The sequence below is a fragment of the Salmo salar genome, chromosome ssa11 (assembly GCF_905237065.1).
Source record: "Salmo salar chromosome ssa11, Ssal_v3.1, whole genome shotgun sequence".
Lineage (NCBI taxonomy): Eukaryota > Metazoa > Chordata > Actinopteri > Salmoniformes > Salmonidae > Salmo > Salmo salar.
In genome coordinates, this window is record NC_059452.1 from 108,183,748 (window position 1) to 108,205,055 (window position 21,308).

Sequence of the window (21,308 nt, forward strand, 5' to 3'; positions counted from 1 at the left end):
ACCAGTCTCTCCATGCTGCAACATGATCTGTTATAACCAGTCTCTCCATGCTGCAACATGATCTATTATAACCAGTCTCTCCATGCTGCAACATGATCTGTTATAACCAGTCTCTCCATGCTGCAACATGATCTGTTATAACCAGTCTCTCCATGCTGCAACATGATCTATTATAACCAGTCTCTCCATGCTGCAACATGATCTGTTATAACCAGTCTCTCCATGCTGCAACATGATCTATTATTACCAGTCTCTCCATGCTGCAACATGATCTATTATAACCAGTCTCTCCATGCTGCAACATGATCTGTTATAACCAGTCTCTCCATGCTGCAACATGATCTGTTATAACCAGTCTCTCCATGCTGCAACATGATCTATTATAACCAGTCTCTCCATGCTGCAACATGATCTGTTATAACCAGTCTCTCCATGCTGCAACATGATCTGTTATAACCAGTCTCTCCATGCTGCAACATGATCTATTATAACCAGTCTCTCCATGCTGCAACATGATCTGTTATAACCAGTCTCTCCATGCTGAAACATGATCTATTATAACCAGTCTCTCCATGCTGCAACATGATCTGTTATAACCAGTCTCTCCATGCTGCAACATGATCTGTTATAACCAGTCTCTCCATGCTGCAGCATGATCTGTTATAACCAGTCTCTCCATGCTGCAACATGATCTGTTATTACCAGTCTCTCCATGCTGCAACATGATCTGTTATAACCAGTCTCTCCATGCTGCAACATGATCTGTTATAACCAGTCTCTCCATGCTGCAACATGATCTATTATAACCAGTCTCTCCATGCTGCAACATGATCTGTTATAACCAGTCTCTCCATGCTGCAACATGATCTGTTATAACCAGTCTCTCCATGCTGCAACATGATCTATTATAACCAGTCTCTCCATGCTGCAACATGATCTATTATAACCAGTCTCTCCATGCTGCAACATGATCTATTATAACCAGTCTCTCCATGCTGCAACATGATCTGTTATAACCAGTCTCTCCATGCTGCAACATGATCTGTTATAACCAGTCTCTCCATGCTGCAACATGATCTATTATAACCAGTCTCTCCATGCTGCAACATGATCTGTTATAACCAGTCTCTCCATGCTGCAACATGATCTATTATAACCAGTCTCTCCATGCTGCAACATGATCTGTTATAACCAGTCTCTCCATGCTGCAACATGATCTATTATAACCAGTCTCTCCATGCTGCAACATGATCTATTATAACCAGTCTCTCCATGCTGCAACATGATCTATTATAACCAGTCTCTCCATGCTGCAACATGATCTATTATAACCAGTCTCTCCATGCTGCAACATGATCTGTTATAACCAGTCTCTCCATGCTGCAACATGATCTGTTATAACCAGTCTCTCCATGCTGCAACATGATCTATTATAACCAGTCTCTCCATGCTGCAACATGATCTATTATAACCAGTCTCTCCATGCTGCAACATGATCTGTTATAACCAGTCTCTCCATGCTGCAACATGATCTATTATAACCAGTCTCTCCATGCTGCAACATGATCTGTTATAACCAGTCTCTCCATGCTGCAACATGATCTTTTATAACCAGTCTCTCCATGCTGCAACATGATCTGTTATAACCAGTCTCTCCATGCTGCAACATGATCTGTTATAACCAGTCTCTCCATGCTGCAACATGATCTGTTATAACCAGTCTCTCCATGCTGCAACATGATCTGTTATAACCAGTCTCTCCATGCTGCAACATGATCTGTTATAACCAGTCTCTCCATGCTGCAACATGATCTATTATAACCAGTCTCTCCATGCTGCAACATGATCTATTATAACCAGTCTCTCCATGCTGCAACATGATCTATTATAACCAGTCTCTCTATGCTGCAACATGATCTGTTATAACCAGTCTCTCCATGCTGCAACATGATCTGTTATAACCAGTCTCTCCATGCTGCAACATGATCTATTATAACCAGTCTCTCCATGCTGCAACATGCTCTATTATAACCAGTCTCTCCATGCTGCAACATGATCTATTATAACCAGTCTCTCCATGCTGCAACATGATCTATTATAACCAGTCTCTCCATGCTGCAACATGATCTGTTATAACCAGTCTCTCCATGCTGCAACATGATCTATTATAACCAGTCTCTCCATGCTGCAACATGATCTAGTCTCTCTCTCAGTGATCAGCTGCTGTGGTTGGCTGTTAGGACATTCTATCTCAGTGTTCTCAGTGATCAGCTGCTGTGGTTGGCTGTTAGGACATTCTATCTCAGTGTTCTCAGTGATCAGCTGCTGTGGTTGGCTGTTAGGACATTCTATCTGTGTTCTCAGTGATCAGCTGCTGTGGTTGGCTGTTAGGACATTCTATCTCAGTGTTCTAAGTGATCAGCTGCTGTGATTGGCTGTTAGGACATTCTATCTCAGTGTTCTCAGTGATCAGCTGCTGTGGTTGGCTATGAGGACATTCTATCTCAGTGTTCTCAGTGATCAGCTGCTGTGGTTGGCTGTTAGGACATTCTATCTCAGTGTTCTCAGTGATCAGCTGCTGTGGTTGGCTGTTAGGACATTCTATCTCAGTGTTCTCAGTGATCAGCTACTGTGGTTGGCTGTTAGGACATTCTATCTCAGTGTTCTCAGTGATAAGCTGCTGTGGTTGGCTGTGAGGACATTCTATCTCAGTGTTCTCAGTGATCAGCTGCTGTGGTTGGCTGTGAGGACATTCTATCTCAGTGTTCTCAGTGATCAGCTGCTGTGGTTGGCTGTTAGGACATTCTATCTGTGTTCTCAGTGATCAGCTGCTGTGGTTGGCTGTTAGGACATTCTATCTCAGTGTTCTAAGTGATCAGCTGCTGTGGTTGGCTGTTAGGGCATTCTATCTCAGTGTTCTCAGTGATCAGCTGCTGTGGTTGGCTGTTAGGACATTCTATCTCAGTGTTCTCAGTGATCAGCTTCTGTGGTTGGCTGTTAGGACATTCTATCTCAGTGTTCTAAGTGATCAGCTGCTGTGATTGGCTGTTAGGACATTCTATCTCAGTGTTCTCAGTGATCAGCTGCTGTGGTTGGCTGTGAGGACATTCTATCTCAGTGTTCTCAGTGATCAGCTGCTGTGGTTGGCTGTTAGGACATTCTATCTCAGTGTTCTCAGTGATCAGCTGCTGTGGTTGGCTGTTAGGACATTCTATCTCAGTGTTCTCAGTGATCAGCTGCTGTGGTTGGCTGTTAGGACATTCTATCTCAGTGTTCTCAGTGATAAGCTGCTGTGGTTGGCTGTGAGGACATTCTATCTCAGTGTTCTCAGTGATCAGCTGCTGTGGTTGGCTGTGAGGACATTCTATCTCAGTGTTCTCAGTGATCAGCTGCTGTGGTTGGCTGTTAGGACATTCTATCTCAGTGATCAGCTGCTGTGGTTGGCTGTGAGGACATTCTATCTCAGTGTTCTCAGTGATCAGCTGCTGTGGTTGGCTGTGAGGACATTCTATCTCAGTGTTCTCAGTGATCAGCTGCTGTGGTTGGCTGTTAGGACATTCTATCTCAGTGATCAGCTGCTGTGGTTGGCTGTGAGGACATTCTATCTCAGTGTTCTCAGTGATCAGCTGCTGTGGTTGGCTGTTAGGACATTCTATCTGTGTTCTCAGTGATCAGCTGCTGTGGTCGGCTGTGAGGACATTCTATCTCAGTGATCAGCTGCTGTGGTTGGCTGTGAGGCCATTCTATCTCAGTGTTCTCAGTGATCAGCTGCTGTGGTTGGCTGTGAGGACATTCTATCTCAGTGTTCTCAGTGATCAGCTGCTGTGGTCGGCTGTGAGGACATTCTATCTCAGTGATCAGCTGCTGTGGTTGGCTGTGAGGCCATTCTATCTCAGTGTTCTCAGTGATCAGCTGCTGTGGTTGGCTGTGAGGACATTCTATCTCAGTGTTCTCACTGATCAGCTGCTGTGGTTGGCTGTTAGGACATTCTATCTCAGTGTTCTCAGTGATCAGCTGCTGTGGTTGGCTGTGAGGACATTCTATCTCAGTGTTCTCAGTGATAAGCTGCTGTGGTTGGCTGTGAGGACATTCTATCTCAGTGTTCTCAGTGATCAGCTGCTGTGGTTGGCTGTGAGGACATTCTATATCAGTGTTCTCAGTGATCAGCTGCTGTGGTTGGCTGTGAGGACATTCTATATCAGTGTTCTCAGTGATCAGCTGCTGTGGTTGGCTGTGATGACATTCTATCTCAGTGTTCTCAGTGATCAGCTGCTGTGTCGGCTGTGAGGACATTCTATCTCAGTGATCAGCTGCTGTGGTTGGCTGTTAGGACATTCTATCTCAGTGTTCTCAGTGATCAGCTGCTGTGGTTGGCTGTTAGGACATTCTATCTCAGTGTTCTCAGTGATCAGCTGCTGTGGTTGGCTGTGATGATATTCTATCTCAGTGTTCTCAGTGATCAGCTGCTGTGGTTGGCTGTTAGGACATTCTATCTCAGTGTTCTCAGTAATCAGCTGCTGTGGTTGGCTGTGAGGACATTCTATCTCAGTGTTCTCAGTGATCAGCTGCTGTGGTTGGCTGTTAGGACATTCTATCTCAGTGTTCTCAGTGATCAGCTGCTGTGGTTGGCTGTGAGGACATTCTATCTCAGTGTTCTCAGTGATCAGCTGCTGTGGTTGGCTGTTAGGACATTCTATCTCAGTGATCAGCTGCTGTGGTTGGCTGTGAGGACATTCTATCTCAGTGTTCTCAGTGATCAGCTGCTGTGGTTGGCTGTGAGGACATTCTATCTCAGTGTTCTCAGTGATCAGCTGCTGTGGTTGGCTGTTAGGACATTCTATCTCAGTGATCAGCTGCTGTGGTTGGCTGTGAGGACATTCTATCTCAGTGTTCTCAGTGATCAGCTGCTGTGGTTGGCTGTTAGGACATTCTATCTGTGTTCTCAGTGATCAGCTGCTGTGGTCGGCTGTGAGGACATTCTATCTCAGTGATCAGCTGCTGTGGTTGGCTGTGAGGCCATTCTATCTCAGTGTTCTCAGTGATCAGCTGCTGTGGTTGGCTGTGAGGACATTCTATCTCAGTGTTCTCAGTGATCAGCTGCTGTGGTCGGCTGTGAGGACATTCTATCTCAGTGATCAGCTGCTGTGGTTGGCTGTGAGGCCATTCTATCTCAGTGTTCTCAGTGATCAGCTGCTGTGGTTGGCTGTGAGGACATTCTATCTCAGTGTTCTCACTGATCAGCTGCTGTGGTTGGCTGTTAGGACATTCTATCTCAGTGTTCTCAGTGATCAGCTGCTGTGGTTGGCTGTGAGGACATTCTATCTCAGTGTTCTCAGTGATAAGCTGCTGTGGTTGGCTGTGAGGACATTCTATCTCAGTGTTCTCAGTGATCAGCTGCTGTGGTTGGCTGTGAGGACATTCTATCTCAGTGTTCTCAGTGATCAGCTGCTGTGGTTGGCTGTGAGGACATTCTATATCAGTGTTCTCAGTGATCAGCTGCTGTGGTTGGCTGTGATGACATTCTATCTCAGTGTTCTCAGTGATCAGCTGCTGTGTCGGCTGTGAGGACATTCTATCTCAGTGATCAGCTGCTGTGGTTGGCTGTTAGGACATTCTATCTCAGTGTTCTCAGTGATCAGCTGCTGTGGTTGGCTGTTAGGACATTCTATCTCAGTGTTCTCAGTGATCAGCTGCTGTGGTTGGCTGTGATGATATTCTATCTCAGTGTTCTCAGTGATCAGCTGCTGTGGTTGGCTGTTAGGACATTCTATCTCAGTGTTCTCAGTAATCAGCTGCTGTGGTTGGCTGTGAGGACATTCTATCTCAGTGTTCTCAGTGATCAGCTGCTGTGGTTGGCTGTTAGGACATTCTATCTCAGTGTTCTCAGTGATCAGCTGCTGTGGTTGGCTGTGAGGCCATTCTATCTCAGTGTTCTCAGTGATCAGCTGCTGTGGTTGGCTGTGAGGACATTCTATCTCAGTGTTCTCACTGATCAGCTGCTGTGGTTGGCTGTTAGGACATTCTATCTCAGTGTTCTCAGTGATCAGCTGCTGTGGTTGGCTGTGAGGACATTCTATCTCAGTGTTCTCAGTGATAAGCTGCTGTGGTTGGCTGTGAGGACATTCTATCTCAGTGTTCTCAGTGATCAGCTGCTGTGGTTGGCTGTGAAGACATTCTATCTCAGTGTTCTCAGTGATCAGCTGCTGTGGTTGGCTGTGAGGACATTCTATATCAGTGTTCTCAGTGATCAGCTGCTGTGGTTGGCTGTGATGACATTCTATCTCAATGTTCTCAGTGATCAGCTGCTGTGTCGGCTGTGAGGACATTCTATCTCAGTGATCAGCTGCTGTGGTTGGCTGTGATGATATTCTATCTCAGTGTTGTCAGTGATCAGCTGCTGTGGTTGGCTGTTAGGACATTCTATCTCAGTGTTCTCAGTAATCAGCTGCTGTGGTTTGCTGTGAGGACATTCTATCTCAGTGTTCTCAGTGATCAGCTGCTGTGGTTGGCTGTTAGGACATTCTATCTCAGTGTTCTCAGTGATCAGCTGCTGTGGTTGGCTGTTAGGACATTCTATCTTAGTGTTCTCAGTGATCAGCTGCTGTGGTTGGCTGTTAGGACATTCTATCAGTGTTCTCAGTGATCAGCTGCTGTGGTTGGCTGTGAGGACATTCTATCTCAGTGTTCTCAGTGATCAGCTGCTGTGGTTGGCTGTGATGACATTCTATCTCAGTGTTCTCAGTGATAAGCTGCTGTGGTTGGCTGTGAGGACATTCTATCTCAGTGTTCTCAGTGATCAGCTGCTGTGGTCGGCTGTGAGGACATTCTATCTCAGTGATCAGCTGCTGTGGTTGGCTGTGATGATATTCTATCTCAGTGTTCTCAGTGATCAGCTGCTGTGGTTGGCTGTTAGGACATTCTATCTCAGTGTTCTCAGTAATCAGCTGCTGTGGTTTGCTGTGAGGACATTCTATCTCAGTGTTCTCAGTGATCAGCTGCTGTGGTTGGCTGTTAGGACATTCTATCTCAGTGTTCTCAGTGATCAGCTGCTGTGGTTGGCTGTTAGGACATTCTATCTTAGTGTTCTCAGTGATCAGCTGCTGTGGTTGGCTGTTAGGACATTCTATCAGTGTTCTCAGTGATCAGCTGCTGTGGTTGGCTGTGAGGACATTCTATCTCAGTGTTCTCAGTGATCAGCTGCTGTGGTTGGCTGTGATGACATTCTATCTCAGTGTTCTCAGTGATAAGCTGCTGTGGTTGGCTGTGAGGACATTCTATCTCAGTGTTCTCAGTGATCAGCTGCTGTGGTCGGCTGTGAGGACATTCTATCTCAGTGATCAGCTGCTGTGGTTGGCTGTTAGGACATTCTATCTCAGTGTTCTCAGTGATCAGCTGCTGTGGTCGGCTGTGCGGACATTCTATCTCAGTGATCAGCTGCTGTGGTTGGCTGTTAGGACATTCTATCTCAGTGTTCACAGTGATCAGCTGCTGTGGTTGGCTGTTAGGACATTCTATCTCAGTGTTCTCAGTGATCAGCTGCTGTGGTTGGCTGTTAGGACATTCTATCTCAGTGTTCTCAGTGATCAGCTGCTGTGGTTGGCTGTGAGGACATTCTATCTCAGTGTTCTCAGTGATAAGCTGCTGTGGTTGGCTGTGAGGACATTCTATATCAGTGTTCTCAGTGATCAGCTGCTGTGGTTGGCTGTGATGACATTCTATCTCAATGTTCTCAGTGATCAGCTGCTGTGTCGGCTGTGAGGACATTCTATCTCAGTGATCAGCTGCTGTGGTTGGCTGTGATGATATTCTATCTCAGTGTTGTCAGTGATCAGCTGCTGTGGTTGGCTGTTAGGACATTCTATCTCAGTGTTCTCAGTAATCAGCTGCTGTGGTTTGCTGTGAGGACATTCTATCTCAGTGTTCTCAGTGATCAGCTGCTGTGGTTGGCTGTTAGGACATTCTATCTCAGTGTTCTCAGTGATCAGCTGCTGTGGTTGGCTGTTAGGACATTCTATCTTAGTGTTCTCAGTGATCAGCTGCTGTGGTTGGCTGTTAGGACATTCTATCAGTGTTCTCAGTGATCAGCTGCTGTGGTTGGCTGTGAGGACATTCTATCTCAGTGTCCTCAGTGATCAGCTGCTGTGGTTGGCTGTGATGACATTCTATCTCAGTGTTCTCAGTGATAAGCTGCTGTGGTTGGCTGTGAGGACATTCTATCTCAGTGTTCTCAGTGATCAGCTGCTGTGGTCGGCTGTGAGGACATTCTATCTCAGTGATCAGCTGCTGTGGTTGGCTGTGATGATATTCTATCTCAGTGTTCTCAGTGATCAGCTGCTGTGGTTGGCTGTTAGGACATTCTATCTCAGTGTTCTCAGTAATCAGCTGCTGTGGTTTGCTGTGAGGACATTCTATCTCAGTGTTCTCAGTGATCAGCTGCTGTGGTTGGCTGTTAGGACATTCTATCTCAGTGTTCTCAGTGATCAGCTGCTGTGGTTGGCTGTTAGGACATTCTATCTTAGTGTTCTCAGTGATCAGCTGCTGTGGTTGGCTGTTAGGACATTCTATCAGTGTTCTCAGTGATCAGCTGCTGTGGTTGGCTGTGAGGACATTCTATCTCAGTGTTCTCAGTGATCAGCTGCTGTGGTTGGCTGTGATGACATTCTATCTCAGTGTTCTCAGTGATAAGCTGCTGTGGTTGGCTGTGAGGACATTCTATCTCAGTGTTCTCAGTGATCAGCTGCTGTGGTCGGCTGTGAGGACATTCTATCTCAGTGATCAGCTGCTGTGGTTGGCTGTTAGGACATTCTATCTCAGTGTTCTCAGTGATCAGCTGCTGTGGTCGGCTGTGAGGACATTCTATCTCAGTGATCAGCTGCTGTGGTTGGCTGTTAGGACATTCTATCTCAGTGTTCTCAGTGATCAGCTGCTGTGGTTGGCTGTTAGGACATTCTATCTCAGTGTTCTCAGTGATCAGCTGCTGTGGTTGGCTGTTAGGACATTCTATCTCAGTGTTCTCAGTGATCAGCTGCTGTGGTTGGCTGTTAGGACATTCTATCTCAGTGTTCTCAGTGATCAGCTGCTGTGGTTGGCTGTTAGGACATTCTATCTCAGTGTTCTCAGTGATCAGCTGCTGTGGTTGGCTGTTAGGACATTCTATCTCAGTGTTCTCAGTGATCAGCTGCTGTGGTTGGCTGTGAGGACATTCTATCTCAGTTTTCTCAGTGATCAGCTGCTGTGGTTGGCTGTGAGGACATTCTATCTCAGTGTTCTCAGTGATCAGCTGCTGTGTTTGGCTGTTAGGACATTCTATCTCAGTGTTCTCAGTGATCAGCTGCTGTGGTTGGCTGTTAGGACATTCTATCTCAGTGTTCTCAGTGATCAGCTGCTGTGGTTGGCTGTTAGGACATTCTATCTCAGTGTTCTCAGTGATCAGCTGCTGTGGTTGGCTGTGAGGACATTCTATCTCAGTGTTCTCAGTGATCAGCTGCTGTGGTTGGCTGTAAGGACATTCTATCTCAGTGTTCTCAGTGATCAGCTGCTGTGGTTGGCTGTGAGGACATTCTATCTCAGTGTTCTCAGTGATCAGCTGCTCTGGTTGGCTGTGAGGACATTCTATCTCAGTTTTCTCAGTGATCAGCTGCTGTGGTTGGCTGTGAGGACATTCTATCTCAGTGTTCTCAGTGATCAGCTGCTGTGTTTGGCTGTTAGGACATTCTATCTGTGTTCTCAGTGATCAGCTGCTGTGGTTGGCTGTGAGGACATTCTATCTCAGTGTTCTCAGTGATCAGCTGCTGTGGTTGGCTGTAAGGACATTCTATCTCAGTGTTCTCAGTGATCAGCTGCTGTGGATGGCTGTTAGGACATTCTATCTCAGTGTTCTCAGTGATCAGCTGCTGTGGTTGGCTGTGAGGACATTCTATCTCAGTGTTCTCAGTGATCAGCTGCTGTGGTTGGCTGTTAGGACATTCTATCTCAGTGTTCTCACTGATCAGCTGCTGTGGTTGGCTGTTAGGACATTCTATCTCAGTGTTCTCAGTGATCAGCTGCTGTGGTTGGCTGTGAGGACATTCTATCTCAGTGTTCTCAGTGATCAGCTGCTGTGGTTGGCTGTTAGGACATTCTATCTCAATGTTCTCAGTGATCAGTTGCTGTGGTTGGCTGTGAGGACATTCTATCTCAGTGTTCTCAGTGATCAGCTGCTGTGGTTGGCTGTGATGACATTCTATCTCAGTGTTCTCAGTGATCAGCTGCTGTGGTCGGCTGTGAGGACATTCTATCTCAGTGATCAGCTGCTGTGGTTGGCTGTGATGACATTCTATCTCAGTGTTCTCAGTGATCAGCTGCTGTGGTTGGCTGTTAGGACATTCTATCTCAGTGTTCTCAGTGATCACCTGCTGTGGTCGGCTGTGAGGACATTCTATCTCAGTGATCAGCTGCTGTGTTTGGCTGTTAGGACATTCTATCTCAGTGTTCTCAGTGATCAGCTGCTGTGGTTGGCTGTTAGGACATTCTATCTCAGTGTTCTCAGTGATCAGCTGCTGTGGTTGGCTGTTAGGACATTCTATCTCAGTGTTCTCAGTGATCAGCTGCTGTGGTTGGCTGTGAGGACATTCTATCTCAGTGTTCTCAGTGATCAGCTGCTGTGGTTGGCTGTTAGGACATTCTATCTCAATGTTCTCAGTGATCAGTTGCTGTGGTTGGCTGTGAGGACATTCTATCTCAGTGTTCTCAGTGATCAGCTGCTGTGGTTGGCTGTGATGACATTCTATCTCAGTGTTCTCAGTGATCAGCTGCTGTGGTCGGCTGTGAGGACATTCTATCTCAGTGATCAGCTGCTGTGGTTGGCTGTGATGACATTCTATCTCAGTGTTCTCAGTGATCAGCTGCTGTGGTTGGCTGTTAGGACATTCTATCTCAGTGTTCTCAGTGATCAGCTGCTGTGGTCGGCTGTGAGGACATTCTATCTCAGTGATCAGCTGCTGTGGTTGGCTGTTAGGACATTCTATCTCAGTGTTCTCAGTGATCAGCTGCTGTGGTTGGCTGTTAGGACATTCTATCTCAGTGTTCTCAGTGATCAGCTGCTGTGGTTGGCTGTTAGGACATTCTATCTCAGTGTTCTCAGTGATCAGCTGCTGTGGTTGGCTGTTAGGACATTCTATCTCAGTGTTCTCAGTGATCAGCTGCTGTGGTTGGCTGTTAGGACATTCTATCTCAGTGTTCTCAGTGATCAGCTGCTGTGGTTGGCTGTGAGGACATTCTATCTCAGTTTTCTCAGTGATCAGCTGCTGTGGTTGGCTGTGAGGACATTCTATCTCAGTGTTCTCAGTGATCAGCTGCTGTGTTTGGCTGTTAGGACATTCTATCTGTGTTCTCAGTGATCAGCTGCTGTGGTTGGCTGTGAGGACATTCTATCTCAGTGTTCTCAGTGATCAGCTGCTGTGTTTGGCTGTTAGGACATTCTATCTCAGTGTTCTCAGTGATCAGCTGCTGTGGTTGGCTGTTAGGACATTCTATCTCAGTGTTCTCAGTGATCAGCTGCTGTGGTTGGCTGTGAGGACATTCTATCTCAGTGTTCTCAGTGATCAGCTGCTGTGGTTGGCTGTTAGGACATTCTATCTCAGTGTTCTCAGTGATCAGCTGCTGTGGTTGGCTGTGATGACATTCTATCTCAGTGTTCTCAGTGATCTGCTGCTGTGGTCTTGCTGTGAGGACATTCTATCTCAGTGATCAGCTGCTGTGGTTGGCTGTGATGACATTCTATCTCAGTGTTCTCAGTGATCAGCTGCTGTGGTTGGCTGTTAGGACATTCTATCTCAGTGTTCTCAGTGATCAGCTGCTGTGGTCGGCTGTGAGGACATTCTATCTCAGTGATCAGCTGCTGTGGTTGGCTGTTAGGACATTCTATCTCAGTGTTCTCAGTGATCAGCTGCTGTGGTTGGCTGTTAGGACATTCTATCTCAGTGTTCTCAGTGATCAGCTGCTGTGGTTGGCTGTTAGGACATTCTATCTCAGTGTTCTCAGTGATCAGCTGCTGTGGTTGGCTGTTAGGACATTCTATCTCAGTGTTCTCAGTGATCAGCTGCTGTGGTTGGCTGTTAGGACATTCTATCTCAGTGTTCTCAGTGATCAGCTGCTGTGGTTGGCTGTTAGGACATTCTATCTCAGTGTTCTCAGTGATCAGCTGCTGTGGTTGGCTGTGAGGACATTCTATCTCAGTTTTCTCAGTGATCAGCTGCTGTGGTTGGCTGTGAGGACATTCTATCTCAGTGTTCTCAGTGATCAGCTGCTGTGTTTGGCTGTTAGGACATTCTATCTGTGTTCTCAGTGATCAGCTGCTGTGGTTGGCTGTGAGGACATTCTATCTCAGTGTTCTCAGTGATCAGCTGCTGTGGTTGGCTGTTAGGACATTCTATCTCAGTGTTCTCAGTGATCAGCTGCTGTGGTTGGCTGTTAGGACATTCTATCTCAGTGTTCTCAGTGATCAGCTGCTGTGGTTGGCTGTGAGGACATTCTATCTCAGTGTTCTCAGTGATCAGCTGCTGTGGTTGGCTGTTAGGACATTCTATCTCAGTGTTCTCAGTGATCAGCTGCTGTGGTTGGCTGTGAGGACATTCTATCTCAGTGTTCTCAGTGATCAGCTGCTGTGGTTGGCTGTGAGGACATTCTATCTCAGTTTTCTCAGTGATCAGATGCTGTGGTTGGCTGTGAGGACATTCTATCTCAGTGTTCTCAGTGATCAGCTGCTGTGGTCGGCTGTTAGGACATTCTATCTCAGTGATCAGCTGCTGTGGTTGGCTGTTAGGACATTCTATCTCAGTGTTCTCAGTGATCAGCTGCTGTGGTTGGCTGTGATGACATTCTATCTCAGTGTTCTCAGTGATCAGCTGCTGTGGTTGGCTGTTAGGACATTCTATCTCAGTGTTCTCAGTAATCAGCTGCTGTGGTTGGCTGTGAGGACATTCTATCTCAGTGTTCTCAGTGATCAGCTGCTGTGGTTGGCTGTTAGGACATTCTATCTTAGTGTTCTCAGTGATCAGCTGCTCTGGTTGGCTGTTAGGACATTCTATCAGTGTTCTCAGTGATCAGCTGCTGTGGTCGGCTGTGAGGACATTCTATCTCAGTGATCAGCTGCTGTTGTTGGCTGTTAGGACATTCTATCTCAGTGTTCTCAGTGATCAGCTGCTGTGGTTGGCTGTGATGACATTCTATCTCAGTGATCAGCTGCTGTGGTTGGCTGTTAGGACATTCTATCTCAGTGTTCTCAGTAATCAGCTGCTGTGGTCGGCTGTGAGGACATTCTATCTCAGTGATCAGCTGCTGTGGTTGGCTGTTAGGACATTCTATCTCAGTGTTCTCAGTGATCAGCTGCTGTGGTTGGCTGTTAGGACATTCTATCTCAGTGTTCTCAGTGATCAGCTGCTGTGGTTGGCTGTTAGGACATTCTATCTCAGTGTTCTCAGTGATCAGCTGCTGTGGTTGGCTGTTAGGACATTCTATCTCAGTGTTCTCATTGATCAGCTGCTGTGGTTGGCTGTGAGGACATTCTATCTCAGTTTTCTCAGTGATCAGCTGCTGTGGTTGGCTGTGAGGACATTCTATCTCAGTGTTCTCAGTGATCAGCTGCTGTGTTTGGCTGTTAGGACATTCTATCTGTGTTCTCAGTGATCAGCTGCTGTGGTTGGCTGTGAGGACATTCTATCTCAGTGTTCTCAGTGATCAGCTGCTGTGGTTGGATGTTAGGACATTCTATCTCAGTGTTCTCAGTGATCAGCTGCTGTGGTTGGCTGTGAGGACATTCTATATCAGTGTTCTCAGTGATCAGCTGCTGTGGTTGGCTGTGATGACATTCTATCTCAGTGTTCTCAGTGATCAGCTGCTGTGGTCGGCTGTGAGTACATTCTATCTCAGTGATCAGCTGCTGTGGTTGGCTGTTAGGACATTCTATCTCAGTGTTCTCAGTGATCAGCTGCTGTGGTTGGCTGTGATGACATTCTATCTCAGTGATCAGCTGCTGTGGTTGGCTGTTAGGACATTCTATCTCAGTGTTCTCAGTAATCAGCTGCTGTGGTCGGCTGTGAGGACAATCTATCTCAGTGATCAGCTGCTGTGGTTGGCTGTTAGGACATTCTATCTCAGTGTTCTCAGTGATCAGCTTCTGTGGTTGGCTGTTAGGACATTCTATCTCAGTGTTCTAAGTGATCAGCTGCTGTGATTGGCTGTTAGGACATTCTATCTCAGTGTTCTCAGTGATCAGCTGCTGTGGTTGGCTGTGAGGACATTCTATCTCAGTGTTGTCAGTGATCAGCTGCTGTGGTTGGCTGTTAGGACATTCTATCTCAGTGTTCTCAGTGATCAGCTGCTGTGGTTGGCTGTTAGGACATTCTATCTCAGTGTTCTCAGTGATCAGCTGCTGTGGTTGGCTGTTAGGACATTCTATCTCAGTGTTCTCAGTGATAAGCTGCTGTGGTTGGCTGTGAGGACATTCTATCTCAGTGTTCTCAGTGATCAGCTGCTGTGGTTGGCTGTGAGGACATTCTATCTCAGTGTTCTCAGTGATCAGCTGCTGTGGTTGGATGTTAGGACATTCTATCTCAGTGTTCTCAGTGATCAGCTGCTGTGGTTGGCTGTGAGGACATTCTATATCAGTGTTCTCAGTGATCAGCTGCTGTGGTTGGCTGTGATGACATTCTATCTCAGTGTTCTCAGTGATCAGCTGCTGTGGTCGGCTGTGAGTACATTCTATCTCAGTGATCAGCTGCTGTGGTTGGCTGTTAGGACATTCTATCTCAGTGTTCTCAGTGATCAGCTGCTGTGGTTGGCTGTGATGATATTCTATCTCAGTGTTCTCAGTGATCAGCTGCTGTGGTTGGCTGTTAGGACATTCTATCTCAGTGTTCTCAGTAATCAGCTGCTGTGGTTGGCTGTGAGGACATTCTATCTCAGTGTTCTCAGTGATCAGCTGCTGTGGTTGGCTGTTAGGACATTCTATCTCAGTTTTCTCAGTGATCAGCTGCTGTGGTTGGCTGTGAGGACATTCTATCTCAGTGTTCTCAGTGATCAGCTGCTGTGTTTGGCTGTTAGGACATTCTATCTGTGTTCTCAGTGATCAGCTGCTGTGGTTGGCTGTTAGGACATTCTATCTCAGTGTTCTCAGTGATCAGCTTCTGTGGTTGGCTGTGAGGACATTCTATCTCAGTGTTCTAAGTGATCAGCTGCTGTGATTGGCTGTTAGGACATTCTATCTCAGTGTTCTCAGTGATCAGCTGCTGTGGTTGGCTGTGAGGACATTCTATCTCAGTGTTCTCAGTGATAAGCTGCTGTGGTTGGCTGTGAGGACATTCTATCTCAGTGTTCTCAGTGATCAGCTGCTGTGGTTGGCTGTGAGGACATTCTATCTCAGTGTTCTCAGTGATCAGCTGCTGTGGTTGGATGTTAGGACATTCTATCTCAGTGTTCTCAGTGATCAGCTGCTGTGGTTGGCTGTGAGGACATTCTATATCAGTGTTCTCAGTGATCAGCTGCTGTGGTTGGCTGTGATGACATTCTATCTCAGTGTTCTCAGTGATCAGCTGCTGTGGTCGGCTGTGAGTACATTCTATCTCAGTGATCAGCTGCTGTGGTTGGCTGTTAGGACATTCTATCTCAGTGTTCTCAGTGATCAGCTGCTGTGGTTGGCTGTGATGACATTCTATCTCAGTGATCAGCTGCTGTGGTTGGCTGTTAGGACATTCTATCTCAGTGTTCTCAGTAATCAGCTGCTGTGGTCGGCTGTGAGGACAATCTATCTCAGTGATCAGCTGCTGTGGTTGGCTGTTAGGACATTCTATCTCAGTGTTCTCAGTGATCAGCTTCTGTGGTTGGCTGTTAGGACATTCTATCTCAGTGTTCTAAGTGATCAGCTGCTGTGATTGGCTGTTAGGACATTCTATCTCAGTGTTCTCAGTGATCAGCTGCTGTGGTTGGCTGTGAGGACATTCTATCTCAGTGTTGTCAGTGATCAGCTGCTGTGGTTGGCTGTTAGGACATTCTATCTCAGTGTTCTCAGTGATCAGCTGCTGTGGTTGGCTGTTAGGACATTCTATCTCAGTGTTCTCAGTGATCAGCTGCTGTGGTTGGCTGTTAGGACATTCTATCTCAGTGTTCTCAGTGATAAGCTGCTGTGGTTGGCTGTGAGGACATTCTATCTCAGTGTTCTCAGTGATCAGCTGCTGTGGTTGGCTGTGAGGACATTCTATCTCAGTGTTCTCAGTGATCAGCTGCTGTGGTTGGATGTTAGGACATTCTATCTCAGTGTTCTCAGTGATCAGCTGCTGTGGTTGGCTGTGAGGACATTCTATATCAGTGTTCTCAGTGATCAGCTGCTGTGGTTGGCTGTGATGACATTCTATCTCAGTGTTCTCAGTGATCAGCTGCTGTGGTCGGCTGTGAGTACATTCTATCTCAGTGATCAGCTGCTGTGGTTGGCTGTTAGGACATTCTATCTCAGTTTTCTCAGTGATCAGCTGCTGTGGTTGGCTGTGATGATATTCTATCTCAGTGTTCTCAGTGATCAGCTGCTGTGGTTGGCTGTTAGGACATTCTATCTCAGTGTTCTCAGTAATCAGCTGCTGTGGTTGGCTGTGAGGACATTCTATCTCAGTGTTCTCAGTGATCAGCTGCTGTGGTTGGCTGTTAGGACATTCTATCTCAGTGTTCTCAGTGATCAGCTGCTGTGGTTGGCTGTGAGGACATTCTATCTCAGTGTTCTCAGTGATCAGCTGCTGTGGTTGGCTGTGAGGACATTCTATCTCAGTGTTCTCAGTGATCAGCTGCTGTGGTTGGCTGTTAGGACATTCTATCTCAGTGTTCTCAGTGATCAGCTGCTGTGGTTGGCTGTTAGGACATTCTATCTCAGTGTTCTCAGTGATCAGCTGCTGTGGTTGGCTGTGAGGACATTCTATCTCAGTGTTCTCAGTGATCAGCTGCTGTGGTTGGCTGTTAGGACATTCTATCTCAGTGTTCTCAGTGATCAGCTGCTGTGGTTGGCTGTGATGACATTCTATCTCAGTGTTCTCAGTGATCAGCTGCTGTGGTTGGCTGTGATGACATTCTATCTCAGTGTTCTCAGTGATCAGCTGCTGTGGTCGGCTGTGAGGACATTCTATCTCAGTGATCAGCTGCTGTGGTTGGCTGTTAGGACATTCTATCTCAGTGTTCTCAGTGATCAGCTGCTGTGGTTGGCTGTGATGACATTCTATCTCAGTGTTCTCAGTGATCAGCTGCTGTGGTTGGCTGTTAGGACATTCTATCTCAGTGTTCTCAGTAATCAGCTGCTGTGTTTGGCTGTGAGGACATTCTATCTCAGTGTTCTCAGTGATCAGCTGCTGTGGTTGGCTGTTAGGACATTCTATCTTAGTGTTCTCAGTGATCAGCTGCTCTGGTTGGCTGTTAGGACATTCTATCAGTGTTCTCAGTGATCAGCTGCTGTGGTCGGCTGTGAGGACATTCTATCTCAGTGATCAGCTGCTGTGGTTGGCTGTTAGGACATTCTATCTCAGTGTTCTCAGTGATCAGCTGCTGTGGTTGGCTGTGATGACATTCTATCTCAGTGATCAGCTGCTGTGGTTGGCTGTTAGGACATTCTATCTCAGTGTTCTCAGTAATCAGCTGCTGTGGTCGGCTGTGAGGACATTCTATCTCAGTGATCAGCTGCTGTGGTTGGCTGTTAGGACATTCTATCTCAGTGTTCTCAGTGATCAGCTGCTGTGGTTGGCTGTTAGGACATTCTATCTCAGTGTTCTCAGTGATCAGCTGCTGTGGTTGGCTGTTAGGACATTCTATCTCAGTGTTCTCAGTGATCAGCTGCTGTGGTTGGCTGTTAGGACATTCTATCTCAGTGTTCTCAGTGATCAGCTGCTGTGGTTGGCTGTGAGGACATTCTATCTCAGTTTTCTCAGTGATCAGCTGCTGTGGTTGGCTGTGAGGACATTCTATCTCAGTGTTCTCAGTGATCAGCTGCTATGTTTGGCTGTTAGGACATTCTATCTGTGTTCTCAGTGATCAGCTGCTGTGGTTGGCTGTTAGGACATTCTATCTCAGTGTTCTCAGTGATCAGCTTCTGTGGTTGGCTGTGAGGACATTCTATCTCAGTGTTCTAAGTGATCAGCTGCTGTGATTGGCTGTTAGGACATTCTATCTCAGTGTTCTCAGTGATCAGCTGCTGTGGTTGGCTGTGAGGACATTCTATCTCAGTGTTCTCAGTGACAAGCTGCTGTGGTTGGCTGTGAGGACATTCTATCTCAGTGTTCTCAGTGATCAGCTGCTGTGGTTGGCTGTGAGGACATTCTATCTCAGTGTTCTCAGTGATCAGCTGCTGTGGTTGGCTGTTAGGACATTCTATCTCAGTGTTCTCAGTAATCAGCTGCTGTGTTTGGCTGTGAGGACATTCTATCTCAGTGTTCTCAGTGATCAGCTGCTGTGGTTGGCTGTGATGACATTCTATCTCAGTGTTCTCAGTGATCAGCTGCTGTGGTCGGCTGTGAGTACATTCTATCTCAGTGATCAGCTGCTGTGGTTGGCTGTTAGGACATTCTATCTCAGTGTTCTCAGTGATCAGCTGCTGTGGTTGGCTGTGAGGACATTCTATCTCAGTGTTCTCAGTGATCAGCTGCTGTGGTTGGCTGTTAGGACATTCTATCTCAGTGTTCTCAGTGATCAGCTGCTGTGGTTGGCTGTGATGACATTCTATCTCAGTGATCAGCTGCTGTGGTTGGCTGTTAGGACATTCTATCTCAGTGTTCTCAGTAATCAGCTGCTGTGGTCGGCTGTGAGGACATTCTATCTCAGTGATCAGCTGCTGTGGTTGGCTGTTAGGACATTCTATCTCAGTGTTCTCAGTGATCAGCTGCTGTGGTTGGCTGTTAGGACATTCTATCTCAGTGTTCTCAGTGATCAGCTGCTGTGGTTGGCTGTTAGGACATTCTATCTCAGTGTTCTCAGTGATCAGCTGCTGTGGTTGGCTGTTAGGACATTCTATCTCAGTGTTCTCATTGATCAGCTGCTGTGGTTGGCTGTGAGGACATTCTATCTCAGTTTTCTCAGTGATCAGCTGCTGTGGTTGGCTGTGAGGACATTCTATCTCAGTGTTCTCAGTGATCAGCTGCTGTGTTTGGCTGTTAGGACATTCTATCTGTGTTCTCAGTGATCAGCTGCTGTGGTTGGCTGTTAGGACATTCTATCTCAGTGTTCTCAGTGATCAGCTTCTGTGGTTGGCTGTGAGGACATTCTATCTCAGTGTTCTAAGTGATCAGCTGCTGTGATTGGCTGTTAGGACATTCTATCTCAGTGTTCTCAGTGATCAGCTGCTGTGGTTGGCTGTGAGGACATTCTATCTCAGTGTTCTCAGTGATAAGCTGCTGTGGTTGGCTGTGAGGACATTCTATCTCAGTGTTCTCAGTGATCAGCTGCTGTGGTTGGCTGTGAGGACATTCTATCTCAGTGTTCTAAGTGATCAGCTGCTGTGATTGGCTGTTAGGACATTCTATCTCAGTGTTCTCAGTGATCAGCTGCTGTGGTTGGCTGTGAGGACATTCTATCTCAGTGTTCTCAGTGATCAGCTGCTGTGGTCGGCTGTGAGTACATTCTATCTCAGTGATCAGCTGCTGTGGTTGGCTGTGAGGACATTCTATCTCAGTGTTCTCAGTGATCAGCTGCTGTGGTTGGCTGTGAGGACATTCTATCTCAGTGTTCTCAGTGATCAGCTGCTGTGGTCGGCTGTGAGGACATTCTATCTCAGTGATCAGCTGCTGTGGTTGGCTGTTAGGACATTCTATCTCAGTGTTCTCAGTGATCAGCTGCTGTGGTTGGCTGTGATGACATTCTATCTCAGTGATCAGCTGCTGTGGTTGGCTGTTAGGACATTCTATCTCAGTGTTCTCAGTAATCAGCTGCTGTGGTCGGCTGTGAGGACATTCTATCTCAGTGATCAGCTGCTGTGGTTGGCTGTTAGGACATTCTATCTCAGTGTTCTCAGTGATCAGCTGCTGTGGTTGGCTGTGATGACATTCTATCTCAGTGATCAGCTGCTGTGGTTGGCTGTTAGGACATTCTATCTCAGTGTTCTCAGTAATCAGCTGCTGTGGTCGGCTGTGAGGACATTCTATCTCAGTGATCAGCTGCTGTGGTTGGCTGTTAGGACATTATATCTCAGTGTTCTCAGTGATCAGCTGCTGTGGTTGGCTGTTAGGACATTCTATCTCAGTGTTCTCAGTGATCAGCTGCTGTGGTTGGCTGTTAGGACATTCTATCTCAGTGTTCTCAGTGATCAGCTGCTGTGGTTGGCTGTTAGGACATTCTATCTCAGTGTTCTCAGTGATCAGCTGCTGTGGTTGGCTGTGAGGACATTCTATCTCAGTTTTCTCAGTGATCAGCTGCTGTGGTTGGCTGTGAGGACATTCTATCTCAGTGTTCTCAGTGATCAGCTGCTGTGTTTGGCTGTTAGGACATTCTATCTGTGTTCTCAGTGATCAGCTGCTGTGGTTGGCTGTTAGGACATTCTATCTCAGTGTTCTCAGTGATCAGCTTCTGTGGTTGGCTGTGAGGACATTCTATCTCAGTGTTCTAAGTGATCAGCTGCTGTGATTGGCTGTTAGGACATTCTATCTCAGTGTTCTCAGTGATCAGCTGCTGTGGTTGGCTGTGAGGACATTCTATCTCAGTGTTCTCAGTGATAAGCTGCTGTGGTTGGCTGTGAGGACATTCTATCTCAGTGTTCTCAGTGATCAGCTGCTGTGGTTGGCTGTGAGGACATTCTATCTCAGTGTTCTCAGTGATCAGCTGCTGTGGTTGGATGTTAGGACATTCTATCTCAGTGTTCTCAGTGATCAGCTGCTGTGGTTGGCTGTGAGGACATTCTATATCAGTGTTCTCAGTGATCAGCTGCTGTGGTTGGCTGTGATGACATTATATCTCAGTGTTCTCAGTGATCAGCTGCTGTGGTCGGCTGTGAGTACATTCTATCTCAGTGATCAGCTGCTGTGGTTGGCTGTTAGGACATTCTATCTCAGTGTTCTCAGTGATCAGCTGCTGTGGTTGGCTGTGAGGACATTCTATCTCAGTGTTCTCAGTGATCAGCTGCTGTGGTTGGCTGTGAGGACATTCTATCTCAGTGTTCTCAGTGATCAGCTGCTGTGGTCGGCTGTGAGGACATTCTATCTCAGTGATCAGCTGCTGTGGTTGGCTGTTAGGACATTCTATCTCAGTGTTCTCAGTGATCAGCTGCTGTGGTTGGCTGTGATGACATTCTATCTCAGTGATCAGCTGCTGTGGTT